Source organism: Suricata suricatta, chromosome 9 (genome assembly GCF_006229205.1).
Source record: "Suricata suricatta isolate VVHF042 chromosome 9, meerkat_22Aug2017_6uvM2_HiC, whole genome shotgun sequence".
Classification (NCBI taxonomy): Eukaryota; Metazoa; Chordata; class Mammalia; order Carnivora; family Herpestidae; genus Suricata; species Suricata suricatta.
Window position 1 is genome coordinate 28,291,381 of NC_043708.1, and position 22,728 is coordinate 28,314,108.

At 38.2% G+C, this 22,728-nt stretch overlaps 1 protein-coding gene across 11 annotated transcripts in view; it reads right to left on the reverse strand.

Annotated features, from left to right (window-relative positions):
* Window positions 1-22,728, reverse strand: part of RGS6 (regulator of G protein signaling 6) — a 546,475-nt gene that overhangs the window by 148,415 nt on the left and 375,332 nt on the right. The gene's annotated exons all lie outside the window — the stretch shown is intronic.

Sequence of the window (22,728 nt, forward strand, 5' to 3'; positions counted from 1 at the left end):
ATACTGTATTACATATTTGAGAATCTGCTGAGAGAGTAGATCTTAAAAGCCCTCATCACAAGAAAGAAAGTGCAACTCTGTGTGGTGATGGATGTTAACTAGCTCATTTCACAGTTTGTACAAATATCAAATCATTATGCTGTACACCTGAAACTAATAGCATGTTATATGTCAATTATATCTCAAAATATATATACATATACACATAGAAGGTATTAGGTATAGATATACTTAAAGTATAGATTTCACCATTTAATTCTAAACAATGCTAATGCTAAACACATAATGGTAATCAATTACCAATGTACCCATTACCCAGTAAAAGCAAGCAAGTGATACTAGTCCCTTTGTAACCCCTATGCCCCCAATCCCTAGTATTTTATACCCTCTACAAGAAGTAGTCTCTCTTTTCCAGTTTTTACTTTCTTTACCCCACAGAAACCGATTTTTCCCCCTTTTACATTGTTTCTTTCTCTTATTTTATTTATGATTTTCCCCCTCTATGTTTTTGAAAAAAATTGGGCTATAATTTCCCTTTGCCATCCTGGCACTGTCTAGTTTTGATATCAAATTTGAATTAATCCTATATAATGAAGAGACTTTTGTTTCTAGGAGTGTGTGTAAGATTAAATTTATTTGTTTTTTGAATGTCTGCAACCTATATGTAAGAACCTGGAACTAGTAGTATTTGTAGGGCTTAAAATTTTTTTAGTGTTTATTTTTGAGAGAGAGAGATTGATTGAGAGCAGGGGAGGGGCAGAGAGAGTGAGGAAGATACAGAATCCGAAGCAGGCTCCAACCTCTGAGCTGTTAGCACAGAGCCCAACACAGAGCTTGAACTCATAGACCGCAAGATCATGACCTGAGCCAAAGTCAGATGCTTAACGCACTGAGCCCCTCAGGTGACCCTCCCTGTAGGAATATTTTAAAACATTCATTAAATGTTATAGAAATATTCAGAAAAAGTTTTGAGTCATTTTTGGTAATTTAAATTTTTCTAAAAGTTTGCTCATCTTATATATAAATTCTCAGTTTGGAAGCATTAAGCTGTTTAATTTCTACTCTAAACATCTTTTAATCTCTTCCACATCGTGTTATATGTCCTTTGCATTCTGATATTTGTTCTGATACACACCTTTCTGTTTCTCTCAAATTAATCAACTTAATTGTCAACTTGGCCAATCTGTTCAAAGACAGTTTGGGTCTTATTGATATATTTTTCTGTTCTTTCAATTTATTGTCTTTAATTTCTTTGTCTACCTTATATGGTTTATTCTGTTGTTTTGGTACTTCCCAAATTAGAATCATAGTTCATTTTTTAGCTATTAATATCCCTCTAAGTACCACTTTATCCAGACTCTATAAGTTTTGAAATGAAGTGTTTTCATTATTGTTTAGTTTAACTATTTACCAATTTCTATCATAATTTTTCTCTGATCTGAGGTATTGAGAAGTATGCTTTAAATTTCCAATCTTAGTTGTTTCTTCTCCTTCTTCTCCTTCTCCTCTTCCTCTTCCTCCTTTTTTCCTGCTTCTCCTCCTTCTTCCTCTTTTATTATTATATTATTATGATTACCAGGTTAATTGTATTGTTGTAGGAGAATATGGTCTACATGACAACAAATCTTTAAAATTTGTTGAGACTTGTTTTATGGTTCTAAAAATTCTAATATACATTGTGGTAAGTAGAATAATGGCCCCTGAAGATATCCACATACTTTTCCTGAAAACTGTGAATATATTACCTTACATGACAAAAGTGACTTGGCGTATGTAATTAAGGATCTTGAGATGGGGGAGATGATCCTGGATTATCTGAGTGGGCCCAATAGTTACAAGGGTTCTGTAACGTAGAGGAGGGAGGCACTGAGGCAGAAGACTGTGTTAAAGCCATACACCCAAGAAAGGCTCAGCTAGTGTTGTTGGACTTAAAGATGGAGGGTGTCAAGAGGCAAGGAATGTGGGCAGCTTCTAGAAGAGACATATTCTGCCCTAGAGCCTCTAGAAGGAACACAGTCCTACAAATACCTTAATTTTAGCCCCATTGAGACCCAGTTCAGACTTCTGACACTTGAAACTACAAGATAATACATTTGTATTGAGTAGCCACTCTTTGTGGTAATCTGTTATAGCAGCAATGGGAAACTAACACACACATATAAATAATAAAAGTCTACACAGGACTATCCAACTGACATTTCTGCAATTATGGGAATTTTCTCTTTCTGTCCTGACCAGTATAGTAGCCACTCACCACAGGTGGCTATTGAATACTTGGAATGAAACTAGTACAACTAAGGAAGTGAATTTTTATATTTTGTTTAATTTTGATTTTAAAAGCCATATGTGACTAGTGGCTACCATACTGGACAGTACCAGCCTAGAACTATTAAGTATCTTATCCTGTTTCCAAGAAATACAGGACCTTTATACTATTAACTGATTGACTCCCTCTCAATTATTTTCCAGTATTTAGAAGTACTACTTTTTATTCATTCCTCACACTGGAGATTATGGGTTTTGCTTTATGTAGCCCATGTTTGTTTCAAATTAACCCATAACCATGTTCCTTGCTTACTGTTGTCAGACTTCCCCTGGGATAATTTTCCTTCTTCCTGAAATACATTCTATAGAAATTCCTTTGGTAAATGTATATTAGTAATACATTCCTTCTAGTTTTTATGAGATAGTTCTGCTCTTGTTGAAAAATAATTTCATGCATGCAGAGCATTAAGGTGATTGCTACATCTCTAAGTATTTTGAAGATTTCCCTTCATTGCCAGGTAGTTTCCATTTTGACACATGGGAAGTTACCACACAAGGTCATCTTTTAGATAAGTAATCAGTCCTTTCTCTCTAGTTGTTTTGAACATTTTTTTTTCCCTTTTTGGTGTGTGTTTCTACAATTTGATATCAGTGTAGCTAGATAGAGATTTATTTTCATTAACCTTGCTTGGAATTCGTTTGACTTTTGGAATTTGAGTGTTGACTCTTTTAATCAATTCTGGAAAACTGTCAATGATTATACCTTTAAATCAAAAAGGAAATAATAAAGAAAATGGGGATGAATTATCCTTCCTATTTTCTCTTTTATTTCCTTCTCAAAATTTGCTACAATTTCTCACTTTTATATTGAGTCTTTTAATTTCTCTTTCATATTGTTTATATTTTTGCTTTCCCATACTGCATTCTGAGCACTTTCATCCACTCAACCTTCTAGCTTGCCATTTTTCTTTAACATTTCTATATCCTTTTTTTTAATGTTTATTTATTTTTGTGAGAGAGAGAGAGAGAGACTCTTTTTTTTTATGTTTTATTTATTTTTGATACAGAGAGAGACAGAGCATGAGTGGGGGAGGGGCAGAGAGAGAGGGAGACACAGAATCTGAAGCAGGCTTCAGGCTCTGAGCTGTCAGCACAGAGCCTGATGTGGGGCTCGAACTCATGAACCATGAGATAGATCATGACCTGAGCTGAAGTCAGAGGCTTAACCAGCTGAGCCACCCAGGTGCCCCTAACATTTCTATTTTCTAATTTCAACTATTATATTTTTTGTCTCTAGAGACTCTATTTGACGCTTTATCAAAGCTTCTAGTGTTTTTTGGAGAGTACACGATTCTCAGTCCTTCAAAATACTCCCAATACCATCTCATTTCTTTAAAAATATTAGGTTGTACTCACTTTGGCAGCACATATACTAAAAATATTACGTTAACTAATATTTAACCTATGGGTGTCATATGTAAGAGATGAATATTGCTTGGGTGTCATATGTAATGGATGAATCACTGGGTTCTACTCCTGAGGCCAACATTACACTGTGTGTTAACTAACTTGAATTTAAATTTTAAAAAAATGTATTAGGTTAGGGCACCTGGGTGGCTTAGTCAGTTAAGAGTCTGACTTGGGCTCAGGTCAAGATCTCATGGTTCGCGGGTTCGAGCCCTGCACTTAGCTCTGTGCCGACAGCATGGAGCTTGGGAGCCTCTGTCCCCTTCTCTCTCTGCTCCTCCCCCACCTCATGCCATCTCTTTCTCTCAAAAATAATAAATGTTAAAGAAAAATATAATGGTTAAACATATGAGATTGCAGATATTGACCAGTTTTGAGCTACAAAAATGGCAATTTCTGATGTTCTGAATTAGTAATTATTCTATGTTCATATACGATAATTCCAGCACTCACAATCTTTATCCTATGTTTGTGCTTTCTGCTGATTTTCACTTGTTGGTTTGTTTTCTTACATTTCTAGTGGTCTTTGTTTTTTGGGGGGATTTTTGAGGTCCATATTTAAACTGTGTTCCTCCAGAGAGGAGGTGTGTTTGCTGGGTAGCTGGGAGAAGTACTGAAGTGGAGAAATTTTATATAGTTTGTTTGGAGCCTGTTGGTCCCAGGGAGTTTGGGGACACACAACAGCAAGAGGAGACTTAGAATCTGGAATTAGGAATTATCTAGATACTTTTTGCCCTTTCATTTACTCTAATAATAACTTAGGCTGAAATGATTATTCCTATCATCTCCTATTCTGAGGCTCTTTTCTTTTTCTTTTCTGGCTCACCCAATGAGGGGCCTGCCCCTCAGGAATCTATGAAGATACTGTCTCCCTACTCAATTTTGCTCTTGACACCCACATGCGTGGCTCTTAAAATCCAGGCTCCAGACTAGGCAGGATTAACAGGTGTCTTCTAAAAAATAGGCTGATCTCATACTCATTAACTTTCCAGTTTATGGCCTCTAAAGATTTCCTTTTTGTTCTCACCCATTCCATGTTCTGCACCAAAGGGTATTCTTTTGACATTGAGTTGGCTGTATGGCCAGAGATGGAAGTCCCAGCTTCCTTTTGTCACTCAGTATTGTAAGAGTCACCTTAAGGTGGCGACCGAGTGGCCATTCTGCTGTAGGTCGGAGAAGAACTCCGTGCACCGACGACCCCTCCCACCTGCAGACCTGGAATGTCCCGGCCAGTTTGGAAACAGCCAATCATGAAGCTCCAGCTTCCCATCACCCTGACAGAGGAGGCAACCTATTCCATCCCGCCACGTCCCTGAAATGCCCTTATTTGATAATCTGTCCTCCCAAGATCAAACCCAGAACCCCCTCACCCATAAAACCCTGCCCCCCCCACCCCATTGCCTATCAGGCGCCACTTCCCTGACTCTCCACTCCAAGGTCATGGGACCTTGCCCAGGAATTGCAGATCACAATAAAGGCTTTCTTGGCTCCATAACCTGGTCTCTTTCTTTCCTTCCATCGCTGCCTCCATCTATTAAATCTTACAAGTATTATATATAGTTTATTGAACAATATGAATAAAATGAGGTGCAAACACGAAATGATTTTGCTTTTCCTGATCATGTCCTAAAATGTGAAAAGTCAGATCTCCACTGCCCTTGTTTAATGACTTCTTGGGCAGAGCCTTTAGCTTTCTGGCTACTTGCAACCAGTTCTTATTTAAAATTTAAATCCAATGATCCAATGGACTCTTCTTTCCTTCTTTTCCAGCAGCCCTGTCCAGAGGGTCATGTAGTGGAACAGGGTAAGTTCTGCTCCTCTATTTCTCCTCTCTCTATCTCTTCTTCAGTCTCCATGGAGATCCTTCCTTGAGCCTCCAAGGGCCACAGGGATCCTGGGGATCAGAGGACAGAGTTCCTTATTTTTCTCCTCAGGCATCACACCACATTGTAGTCCCTGATTGTCCGCTGGTGTGCTGGGGCCTCTTCAGTTCAAGACACAGACATTCTTGGTTCACATACAGCCACAAACTCAGAGAGGTACCTGCCAAGCTTCCCATGAACTTTTCCATATTTTCCTTCTTGGTGGGAGAAGCAGGAAAGAACCATGGGTCAAGAGCTCAGCAAGAATCTAGTTAGGGAGAGAACTAAATGTGCCCTCTCTTGTGGCACTGTGATTTCTTGGAGCCCTCCATACTTGGTTTAGAGGGAGGAAATACTTGGGTTTAGGAAGTGTTGTATAGGAAAATCTATAATTAGTGACTGGAGAGTGCCTTCTTGGGACTTCCCAACCCAACCTGCCCACCAGTGGCTTGCTCACATGTATCAGGATAGAAGTGGGAGTGTTTTAGACAACAGTGATAGTCAACAGTATTAGCTATGACGAGCTCAGCAAACGTAGCCACCATCATCAATTCTCAGGAAAATAATGCTCCAGGGGCACGTTACCTGAAGGATATATAAGGTAGAACTCTGCGGAAGATCGTGAGCAATGATAGTGTTCTTGGATCTAGAAAACAAGGTCTTAGAACCATATACTAGGTAAAGTATTATTATCTAATTTTATATAAAAAAAAAACCTTCAAATTTCCTCTGTGTGCAAGTGAGGGAAAGAGTTAGCCTTTCTTTGCACAAAACATATTAAAGTAAATATGTTTAAGGGGGAAAACCAGCCTTCATAAATGACACAATGTCTAAATTTGGCTCTAAATTTGTTTATATGTAACATAGGCCATAACAATTTTAATATGGCCCAAACAATGTTTTGTGTTTCCATGAATTAAAGCTTTATCGGGTACCATGGTCCTCACTAGAACAGAATGACAAAGTCAACTACACAGTTGCTAAGCTGAGAACGAATGGTCTCCATGTTCACCATGTTTGCATAGTCTTCCTACCAGCAACACATCTAGCCATCTCAGGTAGAATTCTGTGCTGCAGCAGCTGATTCAGTGAAATCAACAGCCCCTGTGGCTAACCCAGCACCCTCTGTGACAGGATGGTGGCCACAGTGGCTTCCTGATTCTCTCTTTAGAAAATAAACCAGAGACACTGGATCAGTTACAATAAATGTGGGACTCATTCTCTTTTTAAATTTTATCTCACTCTGAAACAGACTTTTTAATAGAAGTGTTTAAAAAAATTTTTTTAGGGAACAAATTAGAGGGTTGTGTGGTATAGTTTCACTTTTAATAAATGAGCTGTCTTTTTCTGCTTTCATTCCACTTAGCATTTCTTCTCAAAGGGGGAAAAAAATCAAACAAGGAAAAATGTGAAAAAGATGAATTAATGTGACATTTAGAGTAAGATTTTAATGGCACAAAAGCCAAGAATACCAGAGTTATGCCTTTTGCTTTCACAATTATAACTTGACAGGATTTCAGGACGTTGTTACTAAAAGGAACTTCATCAGAAGAAAGGTAAAAGGCACGCATTTAAAGGAAATGCGTTAGTAGAGTTATATTTGTTAAGGCAAACACAGCATAGTCAATATTTAATTAAGTGTTGTCCTTTTCAGAGTTGGCCAGGCCCCTGAGAGGCTACACCCTTATTTCAATCGGTATTGGCTATGCTACCCACGTTTTTTGAAATCCTCTTTGGAAATAAACTCACGAACAGTTTATAAGAACAACAAAAATCCCAGCTTCATTTATTCAGAGTCAGATCTTATTTAAGCCAAAATGGCATTGGCCATTAGCATTTCCCAGACCTCATTCACCAAACTGACATGAAATTACTTTTTATATAAAAAGGGGACAGAAGAGAACTATTTCTTATTGTGAAACATTACACATCTCTAACAGTTTAAATCAAAAGAAAACATTCACGTCACCATTAACTGAGGTTTAAAAACTTTTTCTCACACTCCCGAAATGTATGGTCTCAATCATAATATACTCCCTGTCCCTTAGAGGTAAATGGTGGTCACATCCATACTTTTCTTATCACTTTGATCACCTCTTCTATATTCCTCAATACTATCACGCTATAGTTTGTTTCTTGAGTTTTATATAAATGAAACTGTACAGCACATATCCTTTTGCACCTGCCATTTTTACTCAGTATCTTGTTTATGAGATACACCTAAGGCAAGTGTAGGCCAAGGGTAGCCTGCCTTGTATGTTTGTCAATAGATTTGCAGAGAAACACAGACAGTCCTACTCATTTGCATATTCTCCATGGCTGCTTTTGCATGACAATGGCCGAGTCCTAATTATTCCAACAAAGACTGCAAGCTCACAGAGCCTAAAGTGTTTGCCACCTGGCGGTTGACAAGGAAAAGTTTGCCAACTCCTGGCAGATAGATTGCTTGATTCAAATTGGCTAATATTTTGTTTTTAAATGTGCATTTATTTTCCTGAGAGACATTAAAAGACAGTTTGTGTGTAAATGTCTCGGTCTATTTTTGGTACCAGGATAATCCTGGCTTCAGAAAATGAGCTGGAACGTGTTCTCACCTTCTCAATGTATTTCTTCCTTTAAATCTTTAATTCAATTCCCCTAGGAATTCAGTTGGCCTCGTATGTTTGTCTGTGGGGACATTTTCAACTTTTAATTTGAGACTTTTAACCAGGAAATGTTCTATTCAGCTTTAAGATTGTTTGTATGTCAGGTTTGGTAATTTGTGTGTCAACGTGTTTTTACTTTTTATCTAGCTGTTAGATTTGTTGGGATAAGAATAATTTTGCTATGTACAGGATTTTACATTAATGATTATTTGATTTCAGTGTATGGTCTTTCACTTTTCATTGATTCTCCAGAAAAACTAGCTGTTGGTCTAATTGTTGCTTTTTTAAAGTTGGATCTGATTTTTTTCTCTTGCTGTCCTTACAATTTGTATCTTTCTTTGTCTTTGCTTTTCTATAATTTTCCTATAATTTATCTAGGTAATGTTTTGTAGGACTGTTGGCTTCCTGACTTTGTGGGCTAGTGGTTTTTATGATTAATTTTGGAAAGATTTTCAGTTAATCTCTCTTCAATTATTGCTTCTGCTTCATCCCCTCTCTTTTCTACACAGAAGACTCCATTAAACATTTCCTTCACGTTCTCATATATTCTATACCTTTACCCTTTCTTCTCAAATCTTAATTCTCTTAATTCTCTTCCTTTTTTTTCTACATGACCCTCTAGTCCAATGATTTCCTTTTCGGCCACATTTAATAGGCTATTAAACCTACACACTCCGTTCTTAATCCTGGTTATTAAGTTTATCCAGTTCTAGAATTTCCATTAAAAAATGTGTATATACCCAGCATATAATCTGAAAATTATTTGTATAATAAAAACTCACAAGGAAGAGCTGGGTGGATTAAATAATGAATTTAATCAAACTCATTCCTCTATTCTTTGTGATAAGGAATGTAAGAATTAGGACTAGTGGAATAGGCAATGGGGAAGTGGGTAAGTTTCCATCCATTACAAGGAAGAAGTTTCTAAAAGCCAAAGTTGTCCAAAGATGAAATGAGAGATGATGACATTCATCATGGCTGGTTATTAAAGCAGAGGCTGGAGAGCACTTGGCAGGAAGGTGGTGGCTGTACTGATTCCCAAATTCAGACAGGTTATAGTAGATAGTCTGGGAAGATGTTAAAAATAGACCTCAGGCCCCTGGGGAGGTCCAGGGATCTGTACTTTTTAACAGGTTTCCCAGTGATTCTCACATTTGGGGAGAATGCATCCATCATCTAAACCATTCCAATTCAAGAGTCTGTAACTTCTTGCATGAAGTAATGGACGCAGCATTGGAAAGGTAGCATGAAAACTGGATTCTATCTTGGTTCAGTCCCTAACAAGCTGTGTGATTTCTGAGCACATTACATCATGTCTCCTGGGACTCAATATTCCTATCTGCAAGCATAAGTGAGACTAGATGAATCTTATGGCTCTTACATGCCAGGAAACTGTGTTTCTGAGGGTGGGCTGGAAGAAACTAATCTTCAAAGTCCCTGGAAAATTCCTCATGACATTTAGGTGACAGAGAATTATCCTGGAATGACCATCGATGACAGCTGGGCAAGGCCGAGGAATCTGGCTAGTTTCCTGGAGTTGGCAGGCATCCGGCCCAGGATGTGTCTGTCACATGCAGGGCAAGTGGGGAGGAGATAGAACTGGCAAGCTGGAAGTTGGAAACTCAGAAACCTCACTATCTGAGCTCCCATATCTTTGTTACTTACTATTCAAAAAGGAGGACCCCAGGGGTACCTGGGTGGCTCAGTTGGTTAAGCATCCGACTTCAGCTCAGGTCATGATCTCATGGCACATGAGTTCAAACCCTGCATTGGGCTCTGTGCTGACAGCTCAGAGCCTGGAGCCCGGTTCAGGTTCTGTGTCTCCCTCTCTCTCTGCCCCTCCCCTGATCACAATCTGTGTCTCAAATAAAATAAAACAAAAAATTAAAAACAAAACAAAACAAAAAGGAGGACCCAAGGAGGCTGATCTGCTGTCTTAAAGAGAGAGTGGTTAAATTTGACCATGAGGTGCCCTTTGTGGGTGCAATTAGCTCAGAAATACCAACCTCCTGGAGGGTGAGATAGTTTGGCATAGATTTTCACTTCTTATGAATGAGCCTTGTCCCCAAAAGCCAATGAGCCTTGGCTTTTGATCTTGGGCTCTTTTTATTCTTTGGTTTATTACTTCTCTCTCCTATTTTCTATCTGTGTTCCCTGAGGGTCATTTATTTCTAACCCTTACCTCTTCTAGTTCTTAATTTTTCACTTCTTAGGGAGAGGTTGTATTCTAATGGGTATCTCTTATGTTTGCTCTTTTTCTCCTAACCATCTTCATCTTCAGCTCTCTGGGCTGAATTTCCCAAACCCAGATGTCTAATCCACAGACATGGGTACCCCTTCACTCTCTTCATTCTAGAAATATCTACGAATTTGCCTGTGAGTTTTTATCTGAGAGGTGAAGATAATTTCCTCACATTGGCAGGAAATTTTCAAACTCAAAATCATAGAATATGAGAGTGTGTTATCTAAGGCTGGGTAGGTGATAGACTGGTATAGAGCTTACTTATGAAGATATACAAATCTTAGAGCCTCATCATGAGGCTGAAGTCCCCTGCCACTTAGGATATGATGATTCCTAAATCCATTAACTCCTATAGAAAACATTCCCCCAGAACTTCATTTCCTCACTTCCAACTGTCTCCTGGGTAACATCACCTAAATGTCCCTTTAAAACCTCTAACTCAACATGACTAAGACTGATCCTGTGCCTTTGTTCCCAAATTTGAAACTTCCTCAAGTATTTATACTGGGTAAAAGTGCCACCTTTACCAACCTATCCTGGTAGGGTTATGCCAATAAAGGTCTTTTATTTTTATCAAATGCATTTATTTTAGAGGGAGCATGTCTCAACATAATAAAGGCCATATATGGAAAACCCACAGCTAACATCATACTCAATGGTGAAAAACTGAGGGCTTTCTCCCTAAGATCAGGAACAACACAAGGATGTCCACTCACACCATTTTTATTCAACATAGTACTGGAAGTTCTAGCCACAATAATCAGACAAGAAAAAGGAATAAAAGGCATCCAAATTGATAAGGAAGAAGTAAAACTTCCACTATTGCAGATGACATGATACCATATATAGATGACTCTAAATTCTCCACCAAAAAATGATCAAAGAATTCAGTAAGGTTACAGGATACAAAATCAATATATAAAAATCCATTGCAATTCTATATTCCAATAATGAAGCAGCAGAAAGAGGAATTAAGGAAAACAATCCTCCTTTACAGCTGCATCAAAAATAATAAAATACCTAGGAATAAACTAAATGAAGGAGGTGAAAGACCTCAACTCTGAAAACCATAAAACATTGATGAAAGAAGTAAAGATGACACAAACAAATGGGAAGGTATTCTATGCTCATGGGTGGAAGAAGAGATATTGTTAAAATGTCCGTACTACTCAAAGTGATCTACAGATTTAAGGCAATCCCTATCAAAATACCAACAGCATTTTTCACAGGTCTAGAACAAACAACCCTAAAATTTGTATGGAACCACAAAAGGCCTTAAATACTCAAAGCAATCTTGAAAAGGAAGAACAACACTGGAGGTATCACAAACTCAGATTTCAAGTTATACTACAAAGCTCTAGTAATCAAACCACTAAGGTACAGGCATAGATCAATAGAACAGAACAGAGAGCCCAGAAATCAGTCCACAATTATATAGTCAATTAATCTTCAACAAAGGAGCCAAGAATATGCAACGGGAAAAAGACAGTCTCTTCAACAAATTATATTGGGAAAACTGTGGATAACTCCATGCAAAAGAATGAGATTGGAGCACTTGCTTACACCATACACAAACATAAACTCAAAATGAATTAAACACTTAAATGTGAGATTTGAAACCATAAAAATCCTAGAAGAAAACATAGGCAGTAATGTCTCTGACATCGGAAATAGCAATGTTTTTCTAGATATGTTTCCTGGGGCAAGAGAAACAAAAGTAAAAATGAACTATTGGCTACATCAAAATAAAAAGCTTCTTCACAGAAAAAAACAACAAAACTAAAAGACAAACCTATTGAATAGGAAGATATTTGCAAATGACATATCTAATAATGGGTTAGTATCCAAAATATGTAAAGAACTTATACAACTCAACACAGAACAAGAAATAATCCAATTAAAAAAGGGCAGAAGACATGAATAGACATCTCTCCAAAGAAAACATACAGATAGCCAACAGACACATGAAAAGAGGCTCAAATCACCAATCATCAGGGAAATGCAAATCAAAACCATAATGAGATAGCACCTTACACCAGTCAGACTGGCTAAAATAAAAAAACACAAGAAACAACAAGTGTTGGCAAGAATGTGAAGAAAAAGGAACCCTCTTGCATTGTTGGTGGGGATGCAAACTGATGCAGCCAGTCTGGAAAACAGTATGGAGTTCCTCAAAAAATTTAAAAAATAATTAAAATGTAATCTATTAATCACATTACTGAGTATTTACACAAAGGACACAAAAACACTAATTCAAAAGGATATATGCACCCCCATGTTTATTGCAGCATTATTTACAATAGCCAAATTAAGGGAGTAGCTCAAATGTCGATCGATAGATAAATGGATAAAGAAGATGTGGTGTACACACACACACACACACACACACACACACACACACAAACACAGGAATATTACTCAACCATAAAAGAGAATGAAATCTTGCCATTTGCAATGACATGGATGGATCTAAAGAGTATAATCCTAAGCAAAATAAGTCAGAGAAAGACAAATACCATATAACTTCATTCATATGTAGAAAATAAGAAATAAATGAAAAAAGTAAAAAAAAAAAAAAAAGACAACCCCTCAATCAGACTCTTAACTACAGTGAACAAACAGTTGGCTACAGGGAGTGGGGGGGAGGGTGAAATAGGTGAAGGGGCTTAAGAGCACACTTACCTTGATGGGCACTGAGTAATGTATAGAATTGTTGAATCGCTATATTGTTTCTCAAACTAATATAATACTGTATGTTAACTACACTGGGCTTACAATTTTAAAATCATTATATTTATTTTTATTAAATAATTATTACTAATAAAGATCTGACCAATTAGGTTTGAACATATATTTCAAGGCTGAAAGAAAAGGAACAGAGTAACATGACAGGAAAAGGTTTCAGTTTCAGCCTAAATGATCCAAATAGGTACTTTCTGTCCAGGCTCTCTAGGCGTCCTGCCTAAGTTAACTAGATAAATTCCATTTGTAAGATGGAAGGTCAAGAAATGCCTACCCCCTCTTGTGTCACCAACTCCATCTGATAGGCACCAACACATTAGGAAAGTTGTAAACAAATGTACCATAAAGCCTACTTCAAAGGAACTCCTCTGAAAGAAATAACATCCACTCAACTCTGACTTTGCTGTGTCACTGGGTACCACGGATCCCCTTAATGTCACCTGTGAATTCTAGAAAGCTTTCTTTATTTCAGTGTTCACCTTTTGTATCTTCCCATAACCTATACCCTTATTCCTCACAAATTCTTTTTCTTTTTTAGTCTATTTACTAGGTCTGTATATTTTCCTTTATTCCAATGTTGATTTTTTTTAAATGCATTTTTTATGTGGGGCCTTTTCCTTATATTCTATATACCTATCTGCATATTCTTGTGTATTAGTATCAGTTTAAAATTTTTTGTGTTTTTATTTTTGATAGAGCGAGAGAGACAGAACATGAGCAGGGGAGGCTCAGAGAGAGAGGGAGACACAGAAGCCAAAGCAGGCTCCAGGCTTTGAGCTGTCAGCACAGAGCCCAATGCGGGGCTCAAACCAATGAACTGTGAGATTATAACCTGAACCAAAGTTGGACGCTCAACTGACTGAGCCTCCCAGGTGCCCCTTCTGTGTATTAGTTTATTTACTTGGTGTAGGTCACTAATAGTTGTTTCTTCTTTATCTTTTAGATGACTTGGATAAATTGGTGAGATTCTCAACTCAGGATAGTTGCTGGACAGCACAGAGAAGTCCTAACAGATTAATGTTATTCTCATCTTTGGTCTTCACCATGCATCTGAAAAAGTGGTGATCAGTAGCTTTCTAGAGCTTCTTTTAGTGATTGTGTCTTGGATGTGCTGAGACACACCTTATACACACCTCATCAATATGGTATTTGGGAGGAATCTCATCCTTCCCAACTTCACCAGAGACTCTCATTATTGTGATATTTGTCTCCATCTTCATGCCTTCTTCCACTGAGGTCACTGTTTTATTTAGGCGGTAGCCACACATAAGTATGGACAATTTGCTGTCCAGCAATGCAAGAGAGAGAAACACTGTGTTGGTCACACAAGATTCATTTCATCCATCATTTTAAATCCTTACCTCCTAATCTGTACTGAGGAAATGGGGTCCTGATACAGGAGAGAAGAAGCTACTCCCAGTTGTTGTTCATGAAGGGGAACCTCCAATGTTGGTGACAAAACTCCCAAAATGTGTGGAAGGGTATCTGGTAGTTTGTTATGAGTGATTGGCTATTTCACTAAAGGTTAGAAAGATCGATGGAGGCTGATACCTGGGGGGAAAGGCTGCAATGTGGGCTGATTACTGTTCTGTACACACACTATCCATTGGCACAGTAACGGAGTGGCCATATATTTGTGGATTTCCACCTTGGATTTGGTACCAGAAGTTCTCGGTGATCTAGATTTTCTTTCGATGTAGCTCTCTACTCTAGTACCTGTAACTTTATGAGGGTGAAGAGGTTATGTTTTCCCGAAATATCATCCCAGGTTCTTCTCTAGAGATGGTTGGTGGAGGTGAGCAGCTTGGGGTGCTGGGTTGGTGCTAGCACTGTGGGTATGGGTATAAAATATTGCTCATAGGATTGGCTACAGCTGTGGCTCCATCCAACAACCTTACAGCTACATTCTGTTTCAGTCTGTGGCTGCTGACTACCCACTGGTGCAGATGTCAGTTCTTCTGTGTTTTTTGGCATTGCCAAATGACGTTCCTGTATTCCAATCCCTAACAGTACCCTGTGTCCCAGCAGGTGCTGGCTGAATGTCATGTTCAAGACTTTGAAACAGGTTGAGCATGAGTTTTATCTTTTGCCCTGGAGTTTAACTGGTGTTAGGGGCAACCTCAACTCCAGCCTGAGCTGTGGGACCTAATGGTGCTCAGCAGTAGGCACTGAGTTAGTGATCTGCCCAAGAGCAGTCGTGGTTAAGGGGAGTGTGTTGGCAAAATGCATTCTAACGAGATAGAACTACTCGTGGCTGAGCCTCTGGGGGACTCTATCATATAAATTGAGTTGTTGTTGCTTTCTATTTTTTTAGCTTTTCCCAGTGACTAGTGATGGTTGCCTCAGAGTTGTGCCAACTACCATGTACCCATTTGCTTTTTAGATCCCTGAATTTTGTTGCTACTGTCTGTGTTGGGAAAAACATCTCTCTATGAGTCTCTCACATATCTGCACATCTTGAGAGTGAGGCATTGATTGGTTTTGTATTAGACTCTTTTCAAAGATATCTAATTCAAGGATGTTTACTTTTCACATTGGATTGTTACAATAATGGCTCCTCCAACTTTTAAAGTTTACATCTTTAAAATTTTAAAGATTACATCTTTTAAAAATCCTTCATTTTGATTTTTTGGGGTTTCAAAAAAGAAAAAGATGAATGTCTTCAGTCCATCATGTGAACTGGGATCCTATTTTGAATGAGCCTCTTTGCCCCACATCTCATCACCAAGTCTTATCAATCCTATATTCTATCTTTCCGTTAGATGTCTTGAATCTTATAGTCACTATTCTTTCAGAGGTCCTGCTATTGACCAGCTGTGTAATCCTGAAAAAGTAACTTGGGCTCTTGAGTTAGCAGGTTACTCACCTGTAAAATGGAGACAATCGTTTCTACCTTATAGGATTTTCATGAAGATAAAATGGTGTGTGGCTCTAAAGGTGTGGTGGCTGTTCTTAAAACGGCCCTCCTTATTTCCTGCTTAGACTCCTTCATCTAAATATTCCCTAACTAGTCTTTACACTCCTTGGTTTTTTTTCCTGCTTCTAACACATGGATGTGATGTCCTTCTTATTTAAAACCATTACCTTTGGGAGAAAGTCTATAAGTCAAGTTCATTTATAATTCATTATTAAGGTGAAGTCTCACATCCATTTAATTCCTCTGGTGTTCTGCCAATGTGCTCCTCTCTTCAAACATACACACATAAATGTGTTTTAAATCACAGCCACACATGGTGCCTGGGTGGTTCAGTTGGTTAAGCCTGAACTTCGGCTAAGGTCATGATCTCATGGTTTGTGAGTTCAAGCCCTGTGTTGGGCTCTGTGCTAGCAGCTCAGAGCCTAGTGCCTGCTTCGAATTCTAACACTCTGTCTCTCTCTCTCTCTCTCAAAAAGAAACATTAAAATAATAATAATAATAAATTATAACAACATAAACAAGCTCATCTTTGCTATAACTAGGCATAGTTTTCATGCATTTGGGCCATGAAAAATCTATTCTTTCTGCCCAGAATGACCTTCCCCAGTTTTCAACTTATGTTTAAGATCCAGTTCTAAAATTGTTTTTTGTGGTGAGTCATTATAATAATGGCCTCCAAAGAGTCATGCCTCCCTACGTCAATGTGCCATTCTACTCCCACACCAGAAGGTAGAGTGGTTTCTCCATCCTCCTCAGTCTGGGCTGGTCGTGTGATTTGCTTTGAAGAACAGATTGTGTGTACCTGACATTGCATGAGTTCTGGAGCTCAGACCTTTAGAAGCCTTGCAGCTTTCTCCCTTTCTCCCTTGGAACTCTGAGACCATCAGGCTGTGAAGAAGTCTAGTCTAACTTACTGGGGGAGGGATACAAGGTGATATGGAAGAGAACGGAAGTGTGATCTAAGAGTAAGCACCACTACCACTCAAATAAGTAAGGGCATCATAGACCTCTAGCCTCAACTGAACCATCAGATGACTAGGGCTTAATGGATGAGGCCAGCAGAGGAACTACTAGGATTGCCAATTCATAGAATCATGATCATGAGGAGTAAAAAAAATCATATGACTTGTGGTAGCTGGTTATGTAGCAATAAAAAACTGATATACATCCTTCAGGGCACCTGGGTGGCACAGTCAGTTAAGCCTGTGACTTTGGCTCAGGTCACGATCTCATGGTTTGTGAGTTCGAGCCCCACATTGGGCTCTGTTATACCAGCTCAGAGACTGGAGCCTGCTTCAGATTCTTTGTCTCCCTCTCTCTCTGCCCCTCCCCAACTTGCACTGTGTCTCTCAAAAATAAATAAATGTTAAAAATTTTTTTAAAATAACCTGATGGACATCCTTAGAGATATGTTCTAGACTTAGATGGAAAACTCACAATTCTTTCCTCTGAGCTTTGTTCATTTTTCTATTAGAACACATAGTTCATATAATTATTGGTCTACCTGTGTCTGTTTCTCTCATTAGATTAACAACTTTTGAAAAGCAGAGATCAGGTTTTCATTTATTTTTACATCTCCTATGACTACTCTAGTACCTGGTACATAGCAACCGTGGACATTTATTGCCCACGTCATATATGGACCATTTCCTGAAATGCTTTCCCTTGCCCTCTGGAACTCAAGGTCAATCCTGAGTAAAATTTTTCATATCCTCATCCTTCTGAGTTAATTTTCCTTTCATCTTCTTCTTCTTACTCAGTGGCTCTGGTTCCCTGTGGGTCTCTTGAGGTGGTGGCTATTTTCTCTCCCATGCCTTACACACCATGGCATATGAAGGCAGGTAGGTGACCCTCTAGCCTCTCATGTCTTTCCCCACCCCTTCTCCAAAAAACATTTAGCTTTGACTTTCATGACATCTGGTTAAATTACCTGTTCCTCTTGCTGTGAAAGTCATCTACCAATGCCCAGGCCTCTGCTCTTATTCCACAAATGTTTTAACCACAGACTCACAATCACTGCCTCTAACTATCCCCCAGTCATGATTTCAATACCTACATAGCCCCATCCTCCAAAATCATGGTCCCTTAGTTCCTTTATCTACTCTCTTCTAATGATCTTGCCCTTTATCCTATCTTAGTCACTTATTCCCAAAATTCCAGTTTCAAACACTCTGCTAGGAATGTCTGTGTGGTTCAGTTGGTTGAGCTTCCAACTTTGGCTCAGGTCATGATTTCACGGTTTGTGAGTTTGAGCCCCACGTTGGGCTCTGTGCTCACAGCCCAGAGCCTGGAGCCTACTTTGGATTCCGTGCCTCCCTCTCTCTCTCTGACCCTCCCCACTCAAACTGTCTGTCTGTCTGTCTCTCTCTCTCTCAAAAATAAATAATAAACATAAAGGAAATCTTAAAAAACTTAGAAGAATGCCCTTTAAAAAAATTCTGCTATCCAATCACCATCCCTTACATTTCCAGCTCTCTTACTTTGGTCTCCAACTCCAAACTCCTTTCCCACTAGACCTACAGTTTATGGTCATCACTGCTCTCCACTTTCTCACCCATCTCATGTTTCCCTTCCATCCTTGCTCAGTTAATATTTAATGGTCAATAATTTCAGTTACTCTCTTGCCTCTCTCTTGATTCATCATACTCTCATACTTGCGATAGCCTTAATTAAGTCCAACTTTCTACCTGATACATGTCCAAATCCAGAGAGCTAAATATGGCTGCAGAAAGAATTGCCTCTCTTTAAGTCCATAAATATTAATAATCTCAAGAGGGTCCTTAATGCTACCTCATGGTCAAAACTCTATTTCCTTAGTCCAGGCAATCTCTTTAGACCCCTAGATGACTATTGCATAGTTTCTAATCTTTTCTCAAACCTAACATTTCCACCTTCATTTCCTTTCCATATTACTAAGAAAATAGAAGCAGTGAAAAGAAAACTGCTATAAGCCCTACCCTCATGCTTATTTGTACCTCTGTTCATTTACTGTGCCTTCACTTATCTTCCTATGAATGAATTGTATGTGTTTCTAGCTAGAGCTACCCAACTAGCTTGCATTAGATTCAATCTCTTGCCTACTCAATGAGATCGCTTCTTGAAATTTGCCTCTATCTCCTGCCCCATTTTTCTCTCCCTATTGAGTCATTGTCATTAATCATACAAGCATACTGTCACTTTCATATTATTTAAAAATCTACATGTCCTGACTTCATTCACCTCCCCCCCCAGATCCTACTGCATTTCTTCCTTTTAAGGAGAACTCCTTCAAAGATTAATTATACTCACTACTTCAAATATTTTTCCTCCCATTCTGACTTGAACTCACTCCAGTAAGGCTTTTTGCCATTCTCCTCTGCCAAATGCTTTATGGAATATGCACTTATCAAGGTCAGTAGTTGAATTCAATTGTCACTAAATTCAATGGTTGATTCTCAGTCTTTATCTTACATGACTTTCAGCAGTTTTTGGCACAGTAGAGCACTCCATTCTTCCTTGAATCACTTTCTAGAGAATTTGGCTTCCAAGAAACCATGTCCTCCTGATTTTCCACTCTGTCTCTAGCTGCTCCTTCTCACTTTCTTTTGTTGATTTCTCATCTCTCCATAACCTCCATATGTGAGAGTATCCCAAGTTTTAGGACTTGGACTGTTTTCTGTTTACACAAAATCCCTTGGTGTGAGGTCATTAATCCCAAGGCTTTAAGTATCCCTTATATTCTGATTATGTATGTCCCCAGTTAAGACTCTCCCTTAAGATCTAGATCCACACATTCAAATGCCTCCTTGTCATCTCCAGTTGAATGTCTAGCAGGTCCCTAAAACTTAGCATGTCTAAAATGGACCCTTTGATTTCTTATACTTAAGCTAAACAAAGAAACAGCCTCCCAATTCCAGTGCCCACTCACAGTCTTCCTCATTGAAATTAATGGCAACTCCATTTTTCCAGTTGCTTGAAACCAAAAGTGCAGATGTCTTTCTCCTGTATTCTACATCCAATCTTTCTCCAAATACTGTGTATTCTGCCCTCAATCTTGAACTGGGATCTGATCACATCACACGTCTCCCAAGCTGATAGCCTGGTTTGAGTACCACTTTTGCCACAGCCTCCTGACTCCCCAGAATATGCAGAATGCAATGTAATGATCTTGTGTCAGAGCATGACAGCTAATGCTGAAAGTTCTCCAGGGGCCTTATAGTGACCAAGAGGTTGCATGATCTAGGTCACCATCATCACTTTAACTTCATCCCTAAATCCTTTCATTTTTTCACTCTACTCTGGGTCCCTCTTCTTAGTTCCTCTGTACTCCAGAACATACTTAGCTTGGTGACTTAGCGCTTGCTTTCTAGAATGCTCTTTCCCTCAATATCCACATGACTCAATCTTTCCCTTCCATCTTTACTCAAATGTTACCTTCTCAGGGAATTCTTCTTTGGCCACCTATTTCAAAGTTGTGATTCTACCATCTACCTTTCATATTTTATTTTTCTCTCTGACCTTTATCATTACCTAAAATTCTGCAAATTTTTCTTATTTATTTTGTTGTTTCCTCCATTAGAATCTAAAATTCCATGAGAATAGAAAATTTTATCTGTTGCATTTATTTCTTAATGCCCACTGTCCAGCAATGTTTAGACAATAGCAAACACCCAATAAATATGTGTGGAATGAATGACAAAGTATATTGGAAAAAGAAGCAGGTGGAACTTCAAGACATAAAAAAAAATAAAATAATTGAAAGTAAACACCTAAAGTATAGATTGAAGAGAAAAACATTTTCCAGAGAATGATACTATATCAACAAAAGAAATATACTCCATGATTCCTAAAATGTTGGGAATCTAGCATAAATTTGATGCCCAAAGCAGCAAGAAGGGTAAGTGAGAAAAGCAATAAACTCATCTTTCCATGAAAATAGATTAAAAATCCCGAACATTTTATCAAGCAAAATCCAGAAGTGTATGAAAAAATAATATATCATGCCCAATATTATAAGTCCATTTATAAAACTTTCAAAATTGGAGCATACTAACAAAACAAGCATCCTTCATTATCCAGATCTATTTGGTACCTGAGTTCAAACAGTGACAGTCTGAATAATGAGGTAGGATACTTATGGGTACCTCAGTTGGGTGTATTTATTTTTTAAGGTAACATACAAATACCAGCTCTTCTGTGTGTGTGTGTGTGTGTGTGTGTGTGTGTGCATGCGTGCGCATGCTGTGTGTGTGCTGTTCTATGAATTTTGACCTATGTATAGATCAATGTCACCACCACCACCACAATCAGGATACAGAATAGCTGCACTGTAACTTTATAAAATTCATTTGTGTGATTCCTTTATAGTCATATGCTCCCCCGACTCTTAATCCGTGGCAACCACTGATCTATGTGTTCTCGGTTACTATAGTTTTGGACACTTTTAGAATGTCATCTAAATGGAATCATATAGGATGCAATCCTTTGAGACTGCCTTCTGCCACTCAGAAAAGTAACTTTGAGGTTTATCTAAGTTGGTTTATGTATAAACAGTTCACTCCTTTTTATTGATGAATGCGAGTGTGCCACAGTTTGTTTCTTTATTCACCCCTCGAAGAACATTTGGGTTGTGTCTGGGCTTTGGAGATCATAAATAAAGTTAGTATAAATACTTAACAAGTTTTAATCTGAATGCATGTTTTTGTTTCTCTTGTATAAATACCAAGGAGTGGAATTAGTGGATCATAAGGTAAGTATTTGTTTAACATTATAAGAAACTTCCAGCGCAGCTGAGTTTTTACCTTCCTACCAGCAATGCGTGAGAGTTCCAGTTGCTCCATAGCCTCACCAACCCTTGGTATTGTCAGTGTTTTTTATTTCAATTATTTTATAAGTATGTACTAGAAATTGAGCCCTTTTGGTTCCCAAAATTTGGAAAACAAATAACTAGATTTTGGTAATGAGAGAACGATCTAAAATTTTATCTTAATTTATTTGGTTATTTGTTTTGATATAAGTCTATGTATCATGAAGAATTATGAAGAAAAGCAAGAAATTGGTTAGGATAAAAGTAGATAGATGCTACCTGTTGCCAGAAGGGAGGAAGATGTCATCTATTAGGCCCATACGGGGCTCTTAGATACTGATGTGTTACTTTGGAAGCAGGGTGGTTGGCACATGTGGTCTATTTAGTATTATTCTTGAAACTATACCCATGTGTTTGATATACTTCATAACTAATTTTTGAAGAAATGTCCAAGCATACAAAACACACCAAATCCCCAAAGTAATGCAGAAAATATACTCTAAAACCGCTTCTTCCAAGAGTTCAAGTAGTCAATTGAAAAACTTAAAAATGAAAGCATTTTATAGAATTTGAACATGACTTTCTTAAAGCTTGTCTAAAATTAAAATAATGTCTTTAATAAACCCGTGCTTGTCTACATCTCATACGCCAAACTGCTGATGGGCTTTCCAGTTCATTAATGAAGTTTTTTCCGGAAGCCTCAACCTATACACAGAAGGGTATCATGGTAAAACCATCCTTAATCATTGGCAAAAGCAGCTTCTTCTGGAAAACTATGACCAGAACGCAACTTTGTCTAAGAA